Here is a 12210-nt window from a genome sequence, read left to right as displayed (position 1 = left end):
CCGCCAAATAAAGAAGCCTCTTCGCACAACTTAAGATTAATTATCTTCTGAATTTGTCCTCTAAGCCTTCCAAAAGTGGCTGACCACACAGCAACCAACTATCAATCAGAACGTGTCATCCTACTCCTTAAAACGCCAACGGCATATCATCACTCTTAGAATGAGGGCAAGGTGTCGTGGGAGAAAGAGCGTTGCTTCCAACTTTTTTTAGCCATCCTGTGATCTGCCCTTTGTCTATTTGTCTGACCTGTCTGTACTTTTCTTCCTCTGGTTATTCTGACATTTACATTGGATACTATTCTGCCAGAACCATTTTTCCCCTGAATCTTTGCATAGCTGGTTCCTTCTAGTCATTTCAGTTCTCAGCTCAAATATCACACCGGTAGGGTTGCAAGAATTAGCAAACAAGGCACCCAGTTAAATTTGAATTTTAGATTAAAAAAATTACTTATCTTTACTATAAATATGTCCCAAATATTGCCTGGGAAATATTTATACTAAAAAAAAATTATTGTTTACCGACGTTCAAATTTAACCGTATGCCCTGTATTTTATCTTCCTACCAGAAGTCCTTCCTGTCTAATCTGTTTAAATCAGCCATCTTTCACCCTTCCACAGTTATTGTTACAGTGTTCTGTTTTATTTATTTTGTGGCACTTATCACTAAGTGAGATTGTCTTATTTATGAGTTTATTGACTGCTTCCACAAAAGTAGAATGTAAGTTTCTTAAGTGTGTGTTCACTGCAATGTCCTCAAGACTTAAACATTCTCTGAAACAAAGTCAAGACTCAAAAAAAAAAAAAAATCCCCTGAATGAAATAAGGCATAGATGGAAATGCTTCTTGCCCTGAGGTTGAAGCAGAACAATAAGACCCAGCAAATTATGTTTTTTTTTGTTTTTCAAATAGAGGCGAGGTCTTGTTATTTTGCCCAGGCTGGTCTTGAACTCTTGGGCCCAAGCAGTCTTCCTTCCTCAGCCTCCCAAAGTGCTGGGATTACAGGTGTGAGCCACCATGCAAGACCAGCGATTTCTGTTTCTGTTAGCCAAAATAAAGTCTCCAGATACCAGTGTTTCAACCAAGAAGTCCCCTCTGTTTTGGTACCTCAAGTTGTCAGGAAGTGGCCATCACTGTGCCCTCAGGCTAGAAAGTAGACAGGAGAAAGGGTGGATTCCTGCAGTGTAGTTCATTCCACAAAAACAAACAACTTGTTATAAAGTGAGTTACTATAAATGAGGGAGAGATGATTGGGTCTTTATTTATCTGAGTCTGAAGCAAACAAACCCAAAAACATTCTTTCTAGAGCAAAAACAGGCCATGTCCTAGACAAGATTTGGAATTACCTTCTTTCTCTTGAGCTTTGCTTTTATTGCCCCAAGGACAAGTATCATGAGATTAAATACAACTTTGCTAGGAAGGCCTTGACCGTGACACGTGTCTGAGGGAATCTCTGAGAATTACTTGGAGAAAACCTCATGCTCATGTCCCCTTCCACTCCACATTGTCCCTTTGATCCCCCAAATGAGGGTACAATAACCTCCTCCCAGAGAGAAGATTAGGCTAATGTGTTTCTGATGCCTCAACTTGGTGCAAACCAGAATAAACACGAATGGCAAAAATCAGCTCATGAGCTCATGCAGGCTTTGATCAGAGACATAATTTCATTATGAAATTTTGAATCAGGCTGTTGTGAAGTCTTGCCAAGGAGTTTCATTTTCCCAGATGATATGGTAGGTTTTTTCTCTCCTGTTCTCATACTCCACTTGTGTTTATAATACAAACTTTCCATCCATTTTTATAATCTGACCCATCAATCCTTTTACAACCAGTATTTGTCGATCCTGACAACCAACCTCAGTCCTACCAGCTGATAATAAGCCTGATCAAGGTAAGTCAAGCTTAAATTACTGGCTGGCTTTGTCTGCTCTGCTTACTGCAATTGTAGTACAGTGGCTATTTTTCACTCTCCTTTCTGATGTCATGGCGACTCAGGGGAGGTAAGACACACCTCCAAGCCTACAGTTCCTCAGCTTTAAAACAGACGCAATAATTTAACTACCCTGCAAGACCTCAGTATAAGCACATGAGTTATGGTACATGAAAGCATTGCAGACATGTTACAAACTATGCTGCTGGGATGCTTTGTCTTCTTCTCCAGACTCAGGGTTGGCTCCTCATCCCCTGGAATCTTGTTTCTAATAACCACAGGTTTGTGTGAATGAAAAGACCTTAATCGAGCCTGGCTGGAAATGCCATGTTCTGGACTGGTGTTTTCACAAGAAGCAAAGAACCTAGACCTCACTTTCACCTTCATTCTGTAAAATCTTTGTCATTGAGGTCTAATGGGCAAACAGAAGCAACTTCTAAAGAAGCATCTTTCCAAGTGTGATCTGAGTACCGCCAGCATCAGAATCACTTGAGGGAACTGGTTAAAAATGCAGACTCCTGGGTTTTATCCCAGAGCTTTCGAAATCAGACCCTCTGGGGAGTGGGACCCAAAGGACCTACATTTTTTGCAAGCCCCTCAAGTGATCCTTGCATGCACAAAAAATTTTAGATTTGAAAATCAGTCTCTTCCAAAAATCATCCTGAGGTTTTCTGACCACCTGACCAGAATGCAGCCCTGGAAGATCCAGATTCTTTCCCTCCTATCTTAAACCTTCTCATTTTTCTCAGCAGAGCCAGGGTGAGGAAGGCTGCAGCAGTGTCTAATGCACTCTGAAAATATATGTCTTGGCTCTGCCCCAAATGCCTTGATATTTATGCTGCAGCCGGAGGGTCGTTATCCTTTGGCAACACTCCATTGTAAGGCCATTAACTCATAATTAGTGCCAGCTTGCTGGGTTATATACTTCTCTGTTGAACTGCAAGCAAAGGCTGCTCTATTCAGTCCCCTTGTGTCTTTTCTCTGGCAAGTCCATGATGCGTTGACCCCTGCCTGCCGTGGCAAAGAGTTGGATCCCTGGAATGGCCCACTACTCGATGTGAAATGGTCCTAGCTCCCGGGCAGCAGGCTCTGGAACTCTGGAGGAACAGAAAAGGACTTAGTATACGTTTTCAGAGTTTTTTGTTGTTTCGTTTCACTTATAGAAAACAAAAAGTGAGTCCTTGATTATTCAACCTCAACATTTTACAAGCAAATATAAGTGTAAGAAGGCCAGGTGTGATGGCTCATGCTTGTAATCCTAGCACTTTGGGAGGCTGAGGTAGGAGGATTGATTGAGCCCAGGAGTTTGAGACTAACCTGGGCAACATAGCAAAATCTCGTCTTTCCAAAAAATCACAAACTTAGCGAGCTATGATGGTACATGCCTGTAGTCCCAGCTACCTGGGATGCTGAGGTGGAAGGATCACCTGAGCTCAGGAGGTCAAGGCTGCAGTGAGCCGTGATTATCGTGATCGTGCCACTGCAGTCAAACCCGGGCAACAGAATAAGAGCCCGACTCCAAAAATAAAACAAAACAAATACAAATGTAAGAAAAATAAGGTATATTAACTTGGAGCCTCTGAGGCTAAACTACCCTCAGTTTTTAATCTAGGATGCCTGGGAAATTCTTTACAAGAATTTAGCAAGCTGGTGGGCTGGCGATCTATGAACTAGCTATGAAAAATAGCTAAGAGTCTCACTTATGGGAACCCCAAGAAACTTTTTTTCATGGTCACCACTTCTAAGTGGGAAAAACTGTCTGTATTAGTCTTGGCATTCATCTTATTTCTGGGTAGAAGCTCTTCAAAAAGATCCCCAGATTAAGATTTGAAAAAATAACTAGAAGCATTTTGCTTCTTCCTATCACCAAATCCCTGTGGTCCTCAGCATATTCTGCTCAAGAAAAGCTGAGAAGCACTTTTATGAGGTGCTATTAATGGCCTCTAATTTTCATCCTAGCTTAGATATAACTCAAGATTGCCAGTTGTGTCCTGAGAAATGGATCCAGAACCACACTGATGCGGGAATTTCAAGTAGAATTCCAAATTGTAGATAATTGGTTAAGTTCCAAGGAAGCTGGAGGGCCCAGATTAAGTCACCTCCCCAGGATCAGTATGTTTCCGATTACACTTGATAGTTATCTGTTCAGTAATCTTTTTTATTTTGAAGCCGTTAGACTAAATCTTTGTGTAATTCTTCACCCCATCATGTCCTACCCACCTCCCTGTTTTTCCTTAGGAAAGCACATTTAAAAAATTTTAACCAGGCTCTTGGATTGTTCCCAGAAGAATAATATCCCATTAAAGAATCTGAAAAGTCGAGTCCTAAAACTGGTGTGTCAGGGGCACTCTATCAGAAGGCCAAACTTGCCCTAGAGGCAGCTTCTGCCCAGCGAGACTCTGAGATTTTCCTTGACCTCCTCCATTGCTCTTGCTCCTCTCTCTGGTCTAGTCTAGACTGAGGACAAAATCTTATTCCTAAAATAGAGATTTAGGCTGTAGTGTGGAAGAAAGGCTGAGCAAATACCTTCTCAAGCACCAAAGGAAGAACTGGTCAAAACCTTTGGCTACGTAACTTTTTATATCCCCAATTAGAAAAAGACAAGTCTATCACTCCCTCATTTTTGGAAAAAGCAATCCTTCCAACTCACTGTGCAACCCAGGTTGGAAGACTTTTCTAGATGCATTCAATGTCTATTTGAGAAACTTTAGAATTGCCAGTTTTACTTCTAGCTAGTGGGGGATAACCCCCCAGGATTCCTAGTCACTGTGCCCAGGACCTGGGGACTCAGGTTTCTGCTGTGTCCTCCCTGTTCCTCTACATCATCAGAGCACGCGCGCGTACACACACACACACACACACACACACACACACACACACACACACACACACACACACACCATGAACCAAACCAGGTGGCTTATCTCTGAGCACAGGAGTAGGCAAACCACAACCTGCCAGCCAAATCCCACCAGCTGCCTGTTTTTATATGGCCCACAAGCTAAGAAGGGTGTTTACATTTTTTTAATGATTGAAAAGGTCAAAATAAGAATAACATTTTGTGACATGTGAAAATGATATGAAATTCAAATTTCAGGGGTCATAAATAAAGTTTTATTGGAACACAGCCACACCATTTGTTTACATATGGTCTATGGCTGCTTTTATGCTACAAAGGCAGCAGAGATGGGGAGATGCGACAGACTATAGATGGCCTGCAAAGTCTAAAATATTTACTACTTGACCCTTTACAGAAAAACTTGCCTACAACCCACTGTCCTAGGGTGCTGGTGTGTGTTCTGAACATTGAATAGGCATGTAACTGACGATCAGGTGACTATCTATTTATCAATGCTCCCTGAGAGTGGATGTTACCTATCCCAATATAGAGGTATATTTCATTTTTTCTGCCGTGGGGACATAAATAAGGGGTCCACTCTACATGTGAGTGTGGCTGATGCCTTACTGGACCAGCAGGGGGCTCTCTGTAGAGGTTTCAAATTCTTGGGGAGAAGCACCTATGCTGGAGGACAAACCGGAGTCTGGAGAGCAGCACTGTCCTGTCAGCCAAGCCCTAGGATTTTTTTTCTGAGCCCAAAGAAAGGAGCGCCAGGCAGAAATTCAACGAGCCTCTCTATCCAGAATCTTTGTGAGAGTAGCTTTGGTAACCTTGAGGCAAAGCATGACACAAAATAAAGAAGATCATCTGCTTTGCCCAACGTGGTCCTGGCGGGTGCCTCGGGGTCATCAGGGGCAGTACCCAGAGTGGGCAGCAGCTTCAAGAGTGCCCAAGGCAGCCCTGCGGCATGACCTCGCTGCACACACTGACAGGTGTGGCAATGGTAAGGTCGTCTTGGGCAGCTTCCTGCGTAATGGATGCTGATGAGGGCGTGGAGTGGAGAGGCAAAGCCTGGTGGATGCCCGTGTGGACTCTGTGGTGCTGTGAGCATATGTAATTCAACCTCTGAAATCCCCTCCTCCCAATAAATGAGTGGGGTATTGAAAAGGTTGGATATCATGGCACCGGGCTGGGAAAAAGGGCGTGCAAAATGTGAGTTTTCACACAGCTTGAGTGGTAGCTGAACTAATAACCTGGGTTCCAATCCTGACCTCACCAAGTACAAGGGGAGACCCCCCAAAACCCCAACATTTATTTATAAAAATTGTGCACTTATTCTTACATGTTTAAACTTCAGTCACCTTCAAAGTACTCTCTGTTTGATCCAATACACCCATCAAGACTCTTTTTCCACTGCTCAAAACAGGTTTTGAACTCATCAATTTTGATTCCTTTTCGTACTTCTGCTGTTTTTAGTTTCATCTCTTCCACAGTGACAAAACGTTTCCTTTTAAGGACTTTTTTCATTCAGGGGGGGGGAAACGTCGCTGGGGGTGAGATCAGGTGAATAGGGAGGATGGGCCACAGGGGTCATGCTGTTTTGGGCCAAAAACTGCTGAACATTCAGCGCAGTGTGGGCAGGTGCATTGTTATGGTGGAAGAACCAGTCACCTGTTTGCCACAACTTGGGACTTTTTTTCCACAAATTGTGATGTAACCTTTTCAGAACTTCCACATAATAACTTTGGTTGACTGTTTGATCCGTTTAACCGTTTGAACAAATTCTGAGTGTACTACCAGGGACCTACCCGCCAAAAGATAATTCCAGGTTTTTTGGGGGTCCCCCTTATATTGGCTGTGTGCCTTGAGTCACATCCTTTTACCTCTTTGTGTCTCAGTTTCTACATCTATAAAATGGGCATAATAATAATATCCATCTCACAGGGCTGTATAGGCAATCCACAGAAACAACACGGGAGCAATTACTAGGGAGGAAGTCTCCTTCACAGAGGAAGGGTAATGCCATCTAGGTATAAAATATGAGTAGAAGATCTACAGATGAAAGTGGGGGAAAGGCATTTTAGGGGGAGGAAACAGCATGGGAAAGACATTGCAACTTGAAACTTCATTTGTTTGGGGCACTAGTGTGTAATTCTTAATTGTTTATTTTTATTTATTTTTTGAGTCAGGGTCTCACTCTGTCACCCAGGCTGGAATGCAGTGGCACACTCACAACTCACTATATCCTTGACCTCCTAGGCTCAGATGAGGACTCTCTCCTCAGTCTCCTGAGTAGCTGGGACTACAGGCATGCACCACCACATTTGGCTTTTTTTTTTTTTTTTTTTTTTTTTTTGTAGAGAAGAGGTCTCATTATGTTGCCCAGGCTGGTCTTGGACTTCTAGGCTCCAGTGATCCTCCTGCCTTGGTCTTCCAAAATGCTGTGATTACAGGCATGAGCTTGTCATTTACAAGAACCCAGCCTAGTGAATCATTCTTAGTAGAAGAGTAGATGGGGCAGGGGATGGGAAAGGCAGGAGATGATCCTGGAAAGCTGGGTTGTCATACATAACCAGCTGTGACCAAATGACAGGAGGATCGAGGTCACATTGCTTTTGGCTCAGGGCCTCACTGAACTTTGATGCTGGCCTCATTTTTCCTCCCAGAAGAAAAAAGGAGTAAGTACCATCAATAACTATAATTTCCAGGGACGATATGAGAAAACGCCTATTCAGGCGGGACTTTTTCATTCATTTACTTTTTTCATCCACTCAACAAACATCTAGCCTGTGATACCAAAAGACAGATGCAATTGGTCAAATGTACAGGAGAACTGTGGACTGGGCCTGCCTTGGAGTTAAGGAACTTATGGCCTCACATCCAAAGGAAAGTAAAATGAGGAAGACAAAGGATAGTGGTAGAGGTAGCACCCAGAGCTGTCTAGGAGAGCAGAAAAGCCAGCTGGCAAGCCTGGAGAGGGATCAGAAGGATCAGAAGAGTGAAGCAGATTTGAAGAGAGAGAGAGAGAGAGAGAGAGAGAGAGAGAGAGAGAGAGAGAGAGAGAGAGAAACGGAAGGGTGAAGCATGGGAATGCGATGAAATGTGTTTGTGAGAAATTGAGATTCAATGTCTGTGGACGTTTTGTTGGTTTGGTGGTGGGAAAAGAATTGTAACTATGCGTGGTAGGCAAATACCTCGTACAATAAAATACCTTGTGAGAATGAACGTGCGGGCATGAGAGAAATCAAGCACAGTCTATCGGTAGTGGTCCTGCCCTTGGGAGGATGGCCAAGTGTAGATTCAAGGCAGTTGTTGCCAGAGTCTGCAAACCCCTGGGGCATACCCGAAGTCTGAGCTGGGTTATGTGTATCTCAACCTGGCACAGGCAGCTTTTTATCAGGCTTTGCCGTCCAAAGCAGGGAGGTGCTGGTGCCCTCCTTCACTCGGATCCCAGCCCTAGAGGTGACTGGGCAGGCTAGGATTTCACTCCTGTACCCACAAAGAGGTGACTCCAACTCCGGGCCCATCCCAGGGCAGTGCTCATTTTGGGCTTTTTGTGCCAATGGCTCCTGAGGCCTACAGCATGTCATATTAAGTGAGTCAAGGACAGTCCAGTACCCTTTAGGACATGGTTTCCTCATGCTCCAGGCAGCAAAGGACGCAGAAGTGAGACACTGGCTCAAATCAGGAACCATTGTCCACATGTGAGGCCCTCAGAGATAAGTCTAAGGGGAGAGATGCTCAGATTAAAATGTTGAATTCTGGGTGGACACAATAGCTCACACCTATAATCTCAGCATGTTGGGAGGTCAAGGCAGAAGGATAGCTTGAGGCCAGGAGTCTGAGACCAACTGGGGCAACTATAATGAGAACCCCATCTCTACAAAAAATAAAAAAATTAACTGGGCATGGTGGCATACATCTGCAGTCACAGCTGCTTGGGAGGCTGAGGTGGGAGGATCATTTGAGCCCAGGAGTTTGAAGTTACAGTGAGTTATGACTGTGTCCGTGCACTCCAGCTGAGGGGACAGAGTAAGACTCCATCTCAAAAAACAGTTAGGTTCTATAATCACAAGCCTGCTCATCACTTGGCCTTGACTCCGAGTTCTCCAACTTTGAATCCTCTAAGATGAGACAGTGAAGTTCAACTGCCCAAATGGCCATCCTAATGTGCCCACGAGGCAGGCCTGGGTCAGCAGAAGCACAGTTCACTGCCCCATCCACCTAACCACGCAGACTCTTTTTCCATCTTCATGTTTTGCTCCAACTCCTGAATTCTTAAGAGAATACTTCCCATGGTCCCTGGGATTGTGACACCTTCGTTGTCACTACCTTTGCCAATGAGCCTTATAGGACTGGCCTGGGAAAGTGCTTTTCTTTGTTCCTTGAGCTGTCTTTGACAGGCTTGGATCTGGTCTGGTTGTTGCAGCATCACCTAGCCCCTTTTGCGGCCCCCGAATCCTTGTCCACCCCCCACCCCACCATCCTATTCCCCTGCTCTGAAGGCTGCCGGCTTATTCCTTTTGGAGATGAACTCATTGTTGACTTTAACTCACTTCGATGTTTCCCAGGGAAGCACGCTGGCAGGAGGCCCATCCCAGCTCCTTGAAGAAGACAGCCAGGCCAGGGCCAAAACTGGGTGCCAGGGGCTTTGCAACTGCCAAAATGCCTCCCATTTTATGGACAGGCCTGGCTCACCCTGAAGACATTCCAAGTATTTAATCAGCAGCCCATGGCACATATTGGGTTGCAGAGGGAGCCCTCAGAAGCCAGCCCTCTCAGGAGACAACAGGCAGAGGATGGAGCTGGCCTCCCTGATGGACTAGGCTGATGCTCAACAGATGGAAAAAGTGTATCTCAATAGCAATGATCAATAATCAGAGGCTGGCAGCTGCTGAGACCTGGCCCTCGGGGGCTTGGCTCTGCCCTCTTTCCCACACCAGACTGAGTCCCGCCAGGAATCCATCTCGCCCACCTCCCCGCACCAAGCTCCGGGAGAGCAAACAGGCGAGGGAGGAACCATTTTTCACATACTTTCTCTTTCAAAATGTAGTCTTGTTTCGCAATTTCCTACTTAAGTTCTGGAAGGCTCTAGGGCAGAACCCAAGCCACCTTCTGCAGCCACTGGCCTGGGTCTCCTGTTATCACCACCAACCTGGAAGGCTGGTGATGCTAGAGAAAGGTAGGGGCCCAGATTTATTTATTCACCCCCATGTCCATCCGCTGCTCATCCTAGGGTCTATTTAGTGCAGGTCACTCTCCTGATGCCAATGGCGCCTCAACCAGGCCACCAGCCAAGACCTGTTTGTTTTGTACCCTGTGTTGACTCTTTCCCTTGGGAGAGCCGGGAGGTACGCCACACCAAAGCAGGTGCACCCAGCTCTGGTATGCTCATGTCTCAGCAACCCCTGAGGCATCTGATCTTCAGATCTTCTCTCCTCCCCTATAACTGGGCTTTTGTTCTGCTCACTTTTACTAGCAGTACCAGACGGCACTCCAGCCCTTTTTCAGGGAATCCATTTAGTCCTTCAAAATGGAACCTGCTCTCTCTGTTTTTCTCCTACCTTTTCACTGTTCACTGAGGTTTCTGACTGTTGCCCATTTAAATCTGGTCTGGATCACAGCTGGAGGAGAGAGAGGCAAAAAGCTAACACCTGGGATGCTGACTCTGCATCAGGGACTTGTAACAGGGCCAAGAAGCTGACCCTTTTCCTAAATTCCCTCTTGGTCCTCCTAAACCAAACCAAACAAACCAGGGGGAAAAAAATCTCCACTTAAAAAAAATAAACCCCAGAGAACACAACCCTATCACCCAAAATATTGAAATAGAAAACAAATCCATACTCTGGAGACTTGATCTGAAACATACCAGAGCCGGAACTGGGTAAGGTGGCCAGAAATGTGTTAGGGCAGGCAAGCCTTTGACCCTGTAGAGGAAAAGTCTGACATTTTCTAAATAACAATGTAGGCAGATAACAACAGCATACAATCATGTGCTGTTGTTGCCTAAATCTGGGAGCTGGGTTAGGCAACCCCACATCTTGACATTGACTCCCTCTCTCCAGCACTCTTTCATCCTAAAAGGCACAAGGTATGAATTCTGGACAAAATCTAACTGCTTTCAGCCCTTGTAGTCTCTGCCTCGGGTAAGATGCTTCAGGAGGGCTGTGACCAGGTAACTGCCTCACATTCTGAAACCCACACTCTCCTCCAGCTCAAGAAAGGACAGAATAACACAGACTAGTGGAGGTCCAGTGGAGGTCATTGTTTTTAGGGGTACACTGGGATCACACTTGGAAGCACCTTCCACCTAGTAATTCGCCAGATGTGGACGTGGAGGTGTGGGGTGTACATCAGTGAACCCAGGACTTCCTGAAACCTGTATTATGTTCCTTCCCTTAACTGCCAAGAGCTTCACTAGCTCTAGGCAGGGGGTGATGCACAGAAGCTGAATGCCTCAGAGCATCGCCAAGGCGACAGGAGATACAGGAGGACCCAACTCATTCTTTATTCTTGCTAAGATTCTGGATTTCTACTGCAGTGTTGCTTTAGAGGGATGCCTAAGACAGCGCTTCTCAAATTCTGAATACCTGCATCAATTACCCAGAGGTTCTTAAGGCAGACTCAGATTCTTGAGGTCTGGGTAGACCTGAGATTCTGCATTTTTAGCAAGCTCCCAAATGAGGCCAGGGTCACTGTTCCCTGGCCACATTTCAAGTAGCAAGTGCCTAAGGATCTAAGAGATCAGGACGTATCAGAGCCAGAGACAGATAAGACAGAGACTGAGAATTGATACCCAGAAGCAAGAGACAGAAAGACAGAAACAATGGGGCACACAAATAGAGTCAGAGCCTGAGATGGGAACAGAGAAAGTCTGGGTGACAAAAAGAAGGACCAAGAGGACAGAGTTGGAGAAACAGAGACTGGCAAAGATGGAGTCGGGGTCAGGGAGGAGGTAAGGTAAAGAGCAAGGAAGGAGAGGCTGGTGCTGGCTGTGGACATCCTGCGACCAGCCAGGCTCTAGCATGGGCTTTGTATCCTGATCAGCGGTGAAGGAGACCGAGGTGCTGGTGGGATGAGACTTTCAGGGTGGCAGGTGCACAGACCTGAGATCCCTGCCCCCCCCTTGCTTCCCTGGCCCACCTGCCTTCCTGTATTTTCATCACCCTCCCCTTACTCCTGCACAGCTGTCCCTCCCCGTGAAAACTTCCACTACTAATTTCTCCTTCTCTCTCCCATGGACTCAACCTCTTTTAATGTGCCCTTCCCAGAAGATTTTTTTTTCAGTTGGAGTCTCACTCTGTTGCCCAGGCTGGAGTGCAGCGGCATGCTGATGGCCACCGCACTCTCCACCTGCTGGGCTCAGGAGATCCTTCCTTCAAATAGCTTGTCTTTCCCACCTGAGATCAAAAGGCTCGCATGTGACTCCTGTCTCTTCCCAGCA

The sequence above is a fragment of the Carlito syrichta genome, unplaced genomic scaffold (genome assembly GCF_000164805.1).
Source record: "Carlito syrichta isolate Samal-C Ts95f unplaced genomic scaffold, Tarsius_syrichta-2.0.1 Scaffold305386, whole genome shotgun sequence".
In the NCBI taxonomy this organism is placed as follows: Eukaryota; Metazoa; Chordata; class Mammalia; order Primates; family Tarsiidae; genus Carlito; species Carlito syrichta.
The sequence above is the reverse complement of the archived record's forward strand: the minus strand, read 5'-3'. Positions refer to the sequence as shown.